The 11694-nt window shown below is 46.3% G+C and overlaps 1 protein-coding gene across 1 annotated transcript in view; it reads left to right on the top strand.

The window, feature by feature from the left end:
• Positions 1 to 3734: 3734 nt before the first annotated feature.
• Positions 3735 to 11694, top strand: part of ABHD12 (abhydrolase domain containing 12) — a 30971-nt gene continuing 23011 nt past the window's right edge. The window contains exons 1-2 of the mRNA XM_008591874.1: positions 3735 to 3857; positions 11066 to 11171. The gene's annotated coding sequence lies outside the window, so the exon portion shown is untranslated. The remainder of the gene's footprint in view (positions 3858 to 11065; positions 11172 to 11694) is intronic.

Raw genomic sequence — 11694 nt, forward strand, 5'->3', positions numbered from 1 at the left:
ATTTGTTTGGTTCTTTTTTATGATATCTATCTCTTTGTTAAATTTCTCATTCAGATCATGAATTATTTTCCTGTTTGTCTATGTTCTCTTGTATCTCACTGAGTTTTCTTAAGATCGTTATTGGAAACTTCTTTATAGGCATTTTGTAGCTGCCTTTTCTCTGGCATCCGTTACTGGAGACTTATTGTGTTCCTTAGCGGGTGTCATGTTCCCTTGCTTTTTCATGTTTCTTGTGACCCTCTGTTGATATCTGTGCATCTAATTGATTAGTTGTTTTTCCCAATTTTATGGAGTAGATTATATATAAATGATTTTTTCCTGTATGTGGGTCCTCGGGTGTCTGTGGGATATGTTGTGTCGTCTTTGGTTTTGGGTGAACTCAGTAGTATAGTCTCTGGGCAGTTTCTTTGGTCATAATCCTCTTCAGTGATGTCTACAGGAGTTTGTGCCAACACTAGCAGTTTTTGCTGGCTTGGTTAATCCGGGCTTTTTGTTAGGTCAGGCATCTGTGGCTGCAGAGGGCCAACTGTCTGTTTGTTGGCCTCTCTGAGACGTACAGTTGCTGCCTAACCAGCTCTCAGATCAGACATAGGTATATAGCTCTGAGGCTGTCTCTCCTGGAGGGTGGTGTACTGCCTGACCAGCTTTTGGGCTGGAAATAGGTGAGCCTGGGTATGGGGTAGGGGCGTCAAGCAGTTCTGTGAAGGCCTGTCATTTGAGTAGATGCCACTTCTTGGCCAGAAGTTGGCATGTGTGAGTGCAATAGGGCCAGGTGGCTCTGTAGAGACCTGCCTGAGGATGTGGAGCCACCACCCAATCCACTGTTAAGCAGGGAGCAAGTGTACACAGGTGCAGCAGGGCCTGGAAGTTCTGTGGAGAGCCACTGGATCAGCTGTTGAGCCCGGGGCAGATTTGCAAGGGTGCAGCCAGGCCCAGTTGCTCTATGGAGGATTGCTGGGTGGAAGTAGAGCTGCTGCCCTATCCACTGTCCTGCAGGAAACAGGCATACATCAGTGTAGTAAGGCCTGGCAGCTCTACAGAGGGCCGCCGGATCTGCTACCAAGCCTGGAGCAAGCCCACAAGGAGCATCAGGTCCCAGAAGCTCCACAGAGGCCCATCGTGGGGAGGCAAAGCCATTGCCCAGTTCTCTGTTGAGCAAGGAATAGGCATGCACTGGTACAGCAGGGCATCACTGTGGAGGGACACTGGCTCGGCTGTTGAACCTGGAGCCATCTTGCAAGGATGCAGTGAGACCCAGAAGCTCTGTAAAAGCCTGCTACCAGAAGACAAAGCTTTTGCCTAATCCACCCTCTGTCAAGGAGTTAGTGTCCACTGTTGTATCGGTGCCCAGCAGCTCTGTGGAGGGCCACGGGATCAGAGGTTGAGCTTGGAGCTAGCCTGCAAGGACACAGCAGGGCCTAGTAACTCTGTAAAAGCTGGCTGTGGGAAGGCAAGCTGCTGCCCAATCCACTATTGGTCAGGGAGCAGGTATACACTGGTGCACCAGGGCCTGGCCACTCTGTGGAGGGCCGCAGGGGAGGCAATGCTACCCCTGGATTGACTGTCAGGTCAGTGCAGGCACCTGTGGGCTCAGTGGGCCATGGGTTGTGCAGGGTGGAGCATGTAGATGTGGTGGGCTGCCACTTAGTGGCAGCTTTCCCACTGAGCAGGTCTGCCTATTTGCCTGGGGTGGGCAGAGACCACATGGGTTCAGACACTGGGGTCTCAATAAATCTGTCTGGGCTAGGCTTTAGGCAGCTGGGGTTGTGGTACTGCAGGTGCCTGTGTGAATGTGATAGAATGAAGGTGGGGCCTCAGAATGGAGATGGTCAGCTTTTGCGGCCCCTAGTAGGATGCACTCTAGCCATGGGTTCTGTTTCAAGATGGCACTGTACCATAACCGCTTAGGTTGGGAGCAGTAGTTCCTCTACTGGGGCTTCTGCTGTGAGGCTATGCAGCTACACAAACTCCCAGCTACTCTCCAAACTGGGATTGGGGTCTATGAGGACTGGGGATCTCTCCTGTGGCAGGGATTGCTGGCATTTATGGTGACAGTGGAAACAGCTGGGATTTTTCCAGCTTACCTTCTCTCTGCATGACTCTGAGCTAGTCCCTACAGGGAGACAGTGAGGCAGAGGCAGGGTGCCTTGCTCTGCTCTCTGTGATGCTGTTCTGGACTTCCGTGCTCCACAAGGATTTTGTCACTCCCCTGGTGCTGGCAGTGCACTTCCTCGGTCATACCAAAGTACAGTTATTTATTTGTTGTTTTGGTCTCTTTTTGTTGGGGGCACAAGTGCCAGGCCTCTCTAGTCAGGCATCTTGCTCCTTGTATTTTTTTAATTTCTGTATTTTTAATTTATTTTTCAAATATTTTCTATCCACAATGGGTTGAATCCACAGATGCGGAACCTGCGGATACAGAGGGCCGACAGTAATTGGCCTGTTAAGGTTTAGACTTGGTGTGGTAGGTCAGACCAGCAGTTTCCAAATGTGCTCTGGGGTCTCTTGGAGGTCCCCATGATCCTCTCAGAGGGTCTGTAAGCTCAGAACAATTTTCATAATAACACTAAGATGTAATTTGTGTTTTTCACTGCCATTCTCTCATGAGTTTATAGTAAAGCTTTCCAGATGCTACATGGCATGTGGTATCACAACAGATTGAATGCCGAAGCAGATATGAGAATCCATCTGTCTTCCATTGCTGTCCGGCTTATAGAAATTTGTAAAAATGTTAATGCCACTCTTCTCACTCAAATTTTTGTGTTGGAAAATATAATTATTTTTCATAATAAGTGTTATTAACATGTAATGGGTTGTTTATTATTATCATTAGATGAATTAATAGACATTTAAAGAGTCTTAGTTTTAACTTCTCATATGACAGATATTAATAAATATAAATCATATAAATTGAATCTCTTTAGGGTCCTCAATTTCTTAGTATAGAGAGATCCTGAGACCAAGAAGTTTGAGAATCACAGGGTTAGATATTTTTCAAAGGGGGTTGGGAACAGGACAAGGAACTCTTGTAGCTGGTGAGGGATTAGAAGAGGGTCTTGAGTCCCTGGGGTGACAACCTGGCCTGAAGGGCCTGGAGAAGGGGCCTCCATTGTGTGGTGCCCAAAGGGCCCGGTGGAAATGCAGGGACACGCAGGGACAGCCACCATCTTGTTCTCAGCCTGCTACTTTTTTCCAGGACCTGGTTGGGTAGGTTCTGTTGATGTCCTTGGTGTATGTTCTTCCTAGGAGGAGCTGATGAGTAACCCACTCCTGCCGGCAGCTGGCTGGCAGAAGGATGACCACAAGGCCCAGAGGAGGCCACTCTCTTCTGAATTGAAATTGCAGCTGGGTCTGATGTCAGGTGGGACAGTTTCTGAGGATCTGCTTTCTCTGCTAGGTTCTTACTCAAGGATGAACATAAGAAATCAGGATTGTTTTTTGGTTTTCAAGAAAAAAAAATTTTCCCCCAGTAGAGTTCTAAAAATTAAAAGAATATCTTATAATACCAAGGTCAAGAGTTCATATCCAAGTCCTGGCCAGTTGCCAAAAAAAAGAATATTTAAAATAATCATTTTAACAAGAACAGATGGGTGGCTACTTTTATTACTGGCAATATCCCTGTGGAAAAGTATATGTGTGGCTCTTGTTTAGTGATTTTGATAATGCTGTTAATAAACTACAGCAAAATTGTATCTACTGCCTTTTGACCTATTAATTGCTTTTCTCTTGCAGGCGAAAGGGCCTGTGGTTCCGACTGAGGAAGATACTTCTCTGTGTTTTGGGGTTGTACATTGTTATTCCATTTATCGTCAAACTATGTCCTGGAATACAGGCCAAATTGATTTTCTTGAATTTTGGTAAGTGCTGTGTATCAATTTTTCCTTTAGTAAGAGTTCATTTTTATGATGATGTCTGATTTTAGTGAGTGTCTTTTTTAAAATTGAGATTTAATTTACATGTAGTAAAATTTACAAATCTGAAGTATACAGTTTAGAAAGATAAATTGATCCACCACCCAGATAAAAAAAATAGAATATATCTATTTTGTAGAAAGTCACCTGTGCCCCTTTCGAGTTAAGGGATGTTTTTAAACATGGTATTGCTCTATGAGGGATGGGGAGGGGGGTCTTCCTTTAGCTAAAGTGAAGAAAAATGTTGACAATGTGGAAAGTCACCCAAAGCTGTCATGCTGGAGATGCTCTGTCAGTTGTGCAGTCTAGGAGGTTAACCTTCCTTGGAAAGATGACCACTAAAAAATATAGTACTTTTCTTTAAAAAATAATTAGACCTTCTTTCTTTTTAAAAAATTCAAGTTTGTTTTTTTTTCCCTTAAAAATACCTGTTAAACTTTGATTTTTATGGAGTTTTGTGCTGGCCTAATAGATATTGTAGTCTCCTTAAGTTATTTTTTATTTTTGCTTTTGTTTTTGTTTTTTCATGCTATATATTTACTTTGGGGGAAGTGGGAGGAGAAAGGGGCAGAAGTACCAAGCTTATGAAATAGAAGGCAGGGGGCTCCCAGGTAGGTGATTGCTGGGAATAATCCTTTTAAGAACATCATTTTACACCTACAAGATGAGGCTAGGAGGGAAGGGCTTGGGTCCCGCTGTGTTTGAGATTTGAGGATAACATGGAGCTCACACACAGGTGCTTGTGAGTGACAGCCTTAAAGACAGATGTGGCTGGCATTACAAGAGAAAGAGGCAGGCTCTGCGTGTGACCTTTGGCTGGATTAGTTTGCAGAGAGCGGGTTTGACCCTATGTGTCTGGGACCTTAAGGCTTGGAAAACTGGGCTTGATGTTGTGCAGGCAGCAGGTGAACTGGCAGAGATGAGGGAGGGCAGCAGGGAGAGGACATGCAGGAGGGAGAGGTCCTGATCAATGTGGACTGTGTCCTGGGATGGGTGGAGTGGGAGCAGGTGCATCTCAGGGATCAAGACTGCTGTCTGTAGTAACCCAAGTGCTCTAGGCTCTGCAGGTGTCTGGGTTTTCAAGTTTGGGGTGCTAAGTCCATAACAGGCTTAATCACAGAAATTTGGAAGTTACTGGCTAAAAAGGAATTTCTGTTCTTTCTAGTGGTAGGAGGGACAGAATTAGTAAGGTAAATATTTAATACTTTATACATTTGAAATAAGTTTTTTATTTGGGTGTCTTAAAATAACCATAAAATGCATTTAGCATTTGAGGCATTTCATTTTCCTAGTGGAAAAGTAGCTGAAATTCTAGGAATTTATCATCTCTTAAGTTTTGCCACTTCTGAGAAGCACAAACTTAAAAAGAAACTAAGAATATAGTAAAATCAAGGGAGTTTTGTTTTTCTGACTTTAAAGTTCCTTAACTGTACACAGTATAGCACAGAAAAGAGTTTTGGTTTATGTGATAAACAAAGCTTCAAGGGATGCAGGTTTAAGCAGTGGCAGAGCTTAGAATGAACCCTGCACAGCTTTTCCAACTTTGCCAGCCTCTGGGCTACCTTGGGCAGGTGCCTTTGCTGTTGGGGACATGAGCTCCTGCTTGAAGGCAGAGGTATGTGGGATGCATTGCTCCCTGGGGGCTGGCACACTGTGGGTCCCAGCAAATGTTTGAATTGAATTGATATTCTTCAGATTGATTGCATGGGCTACTGTAGACACAGCCCACAGATTTTGCTGTGCTGGTTTCCTAAGGAAATGGCAAATTCTTCCCGGGAGCAGAACTTTGGGTTCTTCTTGTCCAGCCCCTTGGCACAGAAGAGGAGGGCTGGGCTTGGGCAGTGAGGCTGTCCTGAGCCTCTTAGGGACAGGTCTGTTCTTCATGCTTTCTTTCCATATGTCTGCTACATGGGAAGAGTTTGACAACCTACAGCAAGTGTTTTTAAGGGAGGTTTTTAATTGTCAATATGATAAAAATCTGTGTTTCTGGCCTGTTTTGAAGAGTTGCCCAAAGGCCTGGCAACTGGTCATTCCTAGGAGCAGCAACTGGACATTCCTCACAGCCTTACCCACCTGGGCACCTGCCTGTCCCCGACACTACACTCCAGACATCCTCTCCCTGAGGACTGCCCTTCTAGTGATGAGCAACCCTCCCCAGGAAGCCGTGTTTTGTTGTGGCAGCACGTGAGGCCCTCACCAAGCATAGATCTCTGTCCTCCCCTTTGGCAGGAAGGAGCATTCTCTGAAAAGTGGCTTGGGGCTTGTTGGTTTTCCAGTCATAATGTGTTTTCAAAGTTTAAATGTCTGTATCTGTGTCCTCTGCAGAGGAAGTGGGGTAGGAGTTTTGTCTCATACTGCTGGAGGGCCTGTGTGTTGGGGAGACGCCTCTGTTCTTAGCTCCAGCAGATGTGAAATATCTGTGGGTGTCCATTTTGACATTAAAGAAAGTGTAATCCATTTGTGTTAAAATCTTCTTCAGTTCACAGCAAATCTATCTGAAACCAAATATATAAATCAGATAGATTAGCTTTGGAAGAAGCATGGTCCTATGACTTAAGGAATTGTTCTACTTTAAATACATTTTCATAAGCAAAAGATACATGATCATTCTAAAAACAAACAAGAGATTAGCTGAACAACTGAATAGCATAAGTAAGAAAGTGAAAGTCACTCTGAGAAAATCTTTGTTCATGTTGCACTTTATTTCCTTCTGGTCTTTTTTGTGTGTGTCTGTCCACATAAACATGAATATGTATGCTTTTCAATTCCTGCATTCACAGTTCTGATTCTACCCTAAGAATGTTGGGTGAGAGCCAGCATTTATGGTCTTGAAGTAGGGGGCATCTTCCCACCTGTCGGGAAGGCATCATCTGGTGAGAGGGATGTCTGGGTCCAGGGGCTGGGGGAGCCGGCCTTCTCCACATGTTACTTCAGGCTTGTTTTGGAAGTAGGTTAGATATTTACTCATGTATTTGTTTTTAAAGCAAAAGGCCAGCCTCCTCTTTTTCCTTCCCCTGAGCAGTCCCTGTTAGTCCCTGATAGCATTTTTTTCCTTATCATTTTTAGCCCACATCAAGTAATTGGAATTTGGTAAAACCTAAGTGACCCAGCCAGCCCTTCCCTTGTTGGCACCACACCTCTTACAGCCAGTGGATGGCCCCTGTCAGGGCTGTTCCCCTGCTTAAGGTGACTGGAATGAGATGTAGCCTGATGGTACACATCCTCAGGCAGTCAGAAATATCTGTTACAGCTCAGCAGTTTCCTCATTCCCCCATGACATATTTTCCAGTTTAGCTAAAAATAGTAAGACAGAGTAGGTTCTTTTACATTCATCTGCATGTTTATTCACTTATTCTTTACTGAGTGCCCATATTTCTCGGACCCTTCATAAATCATGCCATTGATGTTTGTGGTGGCCCATGTGTGATGACATGGCCAGACAAAGGATAATGAAAACCTAGGAACGGGCTGAGCCCGTGGCGCACTCGGGAGAGTCCGGCGCTGGGAGCACAGCAACGCTCCTGCCGCGGGTTCGGATCCTATATGGGAATGGCCGGTGCACTCACTGGCTGAGCGCAGTGTGGGTGACACCACACCAAGGGTTGCGATCCCCTTTCCAGTCACGAAAAAGAAAAAAAAAAAAAAAAAAAGAAAGAAAAAAAGAAAACCTAGGAAGGAGGAGAAGCCAGAGGACCCGGTCCCAGCAGCTAATGGGCCTTCCTTGCCTACGGGGGCAGGGGCCAGTGTGAGGTTCCTGGGCTGCACAGTGGAGCCCTGTTACAGGTGAGCCTGTGATAGATAGCAGTGAGGGAGCTGGACCACACTGGTGGAGTGGTCAGGAGCACACTGTCCAGGTCCCTACTCCTATGGGCTGCGCTCTGCCCCTGCTCCAGCCCTATGGAGGAAGCAAGGGCCAGCACCCCAGAGTCAAGGGGGTCGATGACCAAGGGGGATATGACCACATGGGATGTCAGAGGGTCTTGGCACTTACCCAGTACTGGCCAGCAGGAGTGAGCCTCCAGCCCAGGCAAGTCCTGCAACCCTGCTCAGGCCAGCCCCGTCTCAGGTACCCTTTGTCCTTGTTCCTTTGCTTTGTGTCATTTCTGTTCATTTAGACCAATACTGGCCAGGTGTTTCCTACGGCCACTGTTGTCTGGGGCTGTATGACCCTGGGACTGACCAGGCCTCATGTCATGTAGTCCTCACCTAGTCAGAGAGGGGCTGCTGAAGAAGGGGAGGCACTCAGGGCAGTACCTGCTGGGCTTCAGAGACTCCTTTTGCATGATTGTTTCTAGAGAAGGAGTGAAAGTGAACTGGAAGAACAGCTGAGAATGAGGCTGTCCTAGAGTAGAATTGGCTTCTTGGTTCTGAGATTTCTTGGGCTTGGAAGCTCTCTGGAGCAGTTGCTAATCCTTGTAAAACACTCTGCAGTGGCTAGGGAATGCTCTCAAAACCACGGGGTAGTTTGTGTTTTAATAGCTTGGCCTCCTTCTCCAGACACAGAACTGAGTGAGACCTGGAGATGAGCCAGCAGAAGCCAAGTGCCCTCAGCCCTTGACAGCACCCACTTTCCATTCAGCAGGGGGTGGGGGCAATCCTAGCTTCAGAGATGGGACTGGGTGTGGGGTTGACAGTGAGCACCAGGTTTGGATTTTCAGAATTTTATTAAGGAAGGCATCTCACCTCACGGTTGTCAGATGGGTGAGGCAGGGGGTGGGGGCAATCCTAGCTTCAGAGATGGGACTGGGTGTGGGGTTAACAGTGAGCACCGGGTTTGGATTTTCAGAATTTTATTAAGGAAGGCATCTCACCTCACGGTTGTCAGATGGGTGAACTTGCACATCACAGTGCAGCTTTCAGGTTCCAAAAGTGTGGAGTAAAGTCACAGAATGGAGACGCCAGGGGGAGACTCCTATAGTCTGAAATAGCACATGAAATGGACATCCTTTTCAGGCCTTCTCTCTGTCCAGGAGTCTCCTCCAGGTCTTGTTGCCATGATACAATCTGAACTCCTTAGTATGGCTGCATTTATTTCCTAGGGTTGCCCTTAGAAATCCACAAACTGGGTAGGTTAAGACAGAAGTTTATTCACTGTGAAGTCCAAGATCAAGGTATGGGCAGGGCTGCTCTCCCTCTGAGACTCTGGGGGAACATCCTTCCTTGCCTTTCTCAGCAATCCTTGCATTCCCTGGCTTGTCGATGCTATACTACAGTTCCTGCCTCCATCTTTACGTGGTCCTTTTCACATGCCCTTCCCTCTGTGTGTGTCTTTCTCTGTTTCCAAATTTCTGTTTTTTATAAGTACACCAGTCATGTTGGATTAGGACCTACCCTAATGACCTCACTTAAGTCAGTTACCTCTGTAAAGACCCTGTTTCCAAGTTAGATCACATTCTTAGGTACTGGAGGTGAGGACTTAAACATATCTTTTTGGGGGGACACAACTCAGCCCATAACAAGGACTTTCATGGCCCTTCAGGATTGAAGCCTGTTTATTTCTCTGACTTCTTACTCACTTAGCTGAGAGGGCTGTGGAGTCGGGCTGCCCACGATCAAATCCCAGTTCTAGTGTGTATAAGGCTGAGACCTAACTAGAACTGTAAAAGGGTAGCAGCCTCCTTGGGACACTGTCTGGGTGACAGGAGCCTCTACAAGGAACATTCCCAGGACCCGGCACCAGCTTGGCCACGCACACAGGGGATGTGGCACCACCTCCTTTGCTGCCATTTTTCTTTTGAGAGAACTTAATACTAATGTTTTACAAATTTAGCCTGCTTCTTGGGGAAGAAATGGATTAAAAAGCTGGAAGTACGAACAGCAGTCCTGGTGGGAGGATTTGTCTCCCCACATGGTCTGGGACAGACGCTCGGGGGTTTCTGGGAAAAGAGCATGTATGTCTCCATGTCCTTGTGCATCAGATGGTTCATTTACTCAGCAAACGTTCCTCAAGCCCTCATGACACTTGAGGAGGTGAGAGCTTAACGTGCAGTGTGCCGCATGGGCGGAGGAGGTTGTTCATGAAAACTCTCTCCATCAAAGACAGCTGTGGACCATTGTGTCTTCCTCCTAGTGGGTGGGATCAGCTGAACGTCAGGACCAACTCGTCTTTGTTTCTGCCCCTTTGGGAGTTGCCATTTCATAAAGTGAGTAAATCTCACCTCAGCGTTTGTGGGGTTTTAAGTTTTTCATTTTTCAGTTAAATTTATCTTCAAATGTTGTGTTTACCACAAGCAATAATAGTACACACACACTGAACTACATTAATAGCCTGGCATGTATCTTTCTATATCTTTTCTGAGCCACACCTGGATGGTGGTGTTGCTGTCGGTGTTTGCTTGTTTCTACAATAACAAGGGGGCCCAGCACCCACGGGGATCTAACAGCAGTCCTTGCTCCTCTCATCACCTGCATGTCTTGGGTGTTCTTCCGGGTCCAGTGGCCCCATGGTTTTCCATAGTTTAGGGCACCAGTTGACTCGGCTGCTGCCCTGCTGGCAGATGACCCATTCAGGTGGGACTCCTTCTGTGTTGTTCCTGACATCACTCAGCTCTGGGAGGGGTCTGTGAGTTCATCTATTTGCTGCCCTCCACCTCCTTTTCTGCTGTCCTTCCTGCGCTAAGTGACAGGACTAGAAACTCAGAAATCCCCTTTGCTTTGTTTACCTCCCACATTCAGGCAGTCCTTCGGTCCTGCAGCTCCAACCCCAGAGTATTTTGTACACTGTCCCTTTTCCTGCTGTCCCTCCCACACACCTGGGCTCCAGCCTTCAGCCGTGGCTTACCTGAGTTCTTCTGCAGCCTCCCTCATCTGCATCTCCTTGTACCTGAATAATCTTACCTGTTCCAGTCTCTACTTGGACCCTGCCCTCACTGCCTCTGTAGACTTGCTCAGAGTATTCTGGCAGGATTGCATAGGAAAAGTACTTGGTGCTTTTTGAGAGCTCCACCTCTGTTGTGTGTGTGCGTGCATATTATAAGTGTGCGCACACATATGTGCACGGATGTGAATGTGCATTGTATGTATGTTTGTCGTTGTGTGTGCATGTGCATTGTGTGCATGTGTTGGGTATGCATATTAGTGTGTATATGTGTGCAAGTGTGTGTGTGTCCATCTACCCTCACTAAACCTGATTTCCATCTCTTTGTCTCCTACAGTGAGGGTTCCCTATTTCATTGACTTGAAAAAACCGCAGGATCAAGGTTTGAATCACACCTGTAATTACTACCTCCAGCCAGAGGAAGATGTGACTATTGGAGTCTGGTGAGTGTCAGGCGACCTGGCTGCAGGGCTGAGGCCAGCTCCGTGGGCCTCCAGGAGGCAGCAAGGGGTCCTGCGAGATGTAGCTGGCACTGTCCTTGATGTTGTTGCTTATTCATATTTATCTTCACCGATTCCTATTCCAAAAGAAAGGTCTCAGCTAAATTTGATCCTAATGGTGCTGGATGAAATGGCACCAAACTTTGTTCTGAGGTTTTCAATATGGCAATGGCTTTGTGAATCAGATTATTATTTTTAGAGAGCCTTATTCCCAGGAAAAACAAACAAAACAAAACAGAAAGAAACAAGGAAAATATAGGGCTGGCCAGTTTAGCTCAGTTGGTTATAGTGCAGCCTAATAACGCCATGGTCACGGATCCAGATCCCCGTACCAACTAGCTACCAAAAAAAAAAAAGAGAAAATATAGCATAGAACCATAAACACAGGTTTGAAAATAGAGAAACAAATGTCTAGATACTGAAAACAGCTTGATTTCCTTTTAACATGTGGCACTTCTCAGCAGTT

Source organism: Galeopterus variegatus, unplaced genomic scaffold, assembly GCF_000696425.1.
Source record: "Galeopterus variegatus unplaced genomic scaffold, G_variegatus-3.0.2 Scaffold7359, whole genome shotgun sequence".
NCBI lineage: Eukaryota > Metazoa > Chordata > Mammalia > Dermoptera > Cynocephalidae > Galeopterus > Galeopterus variegatus.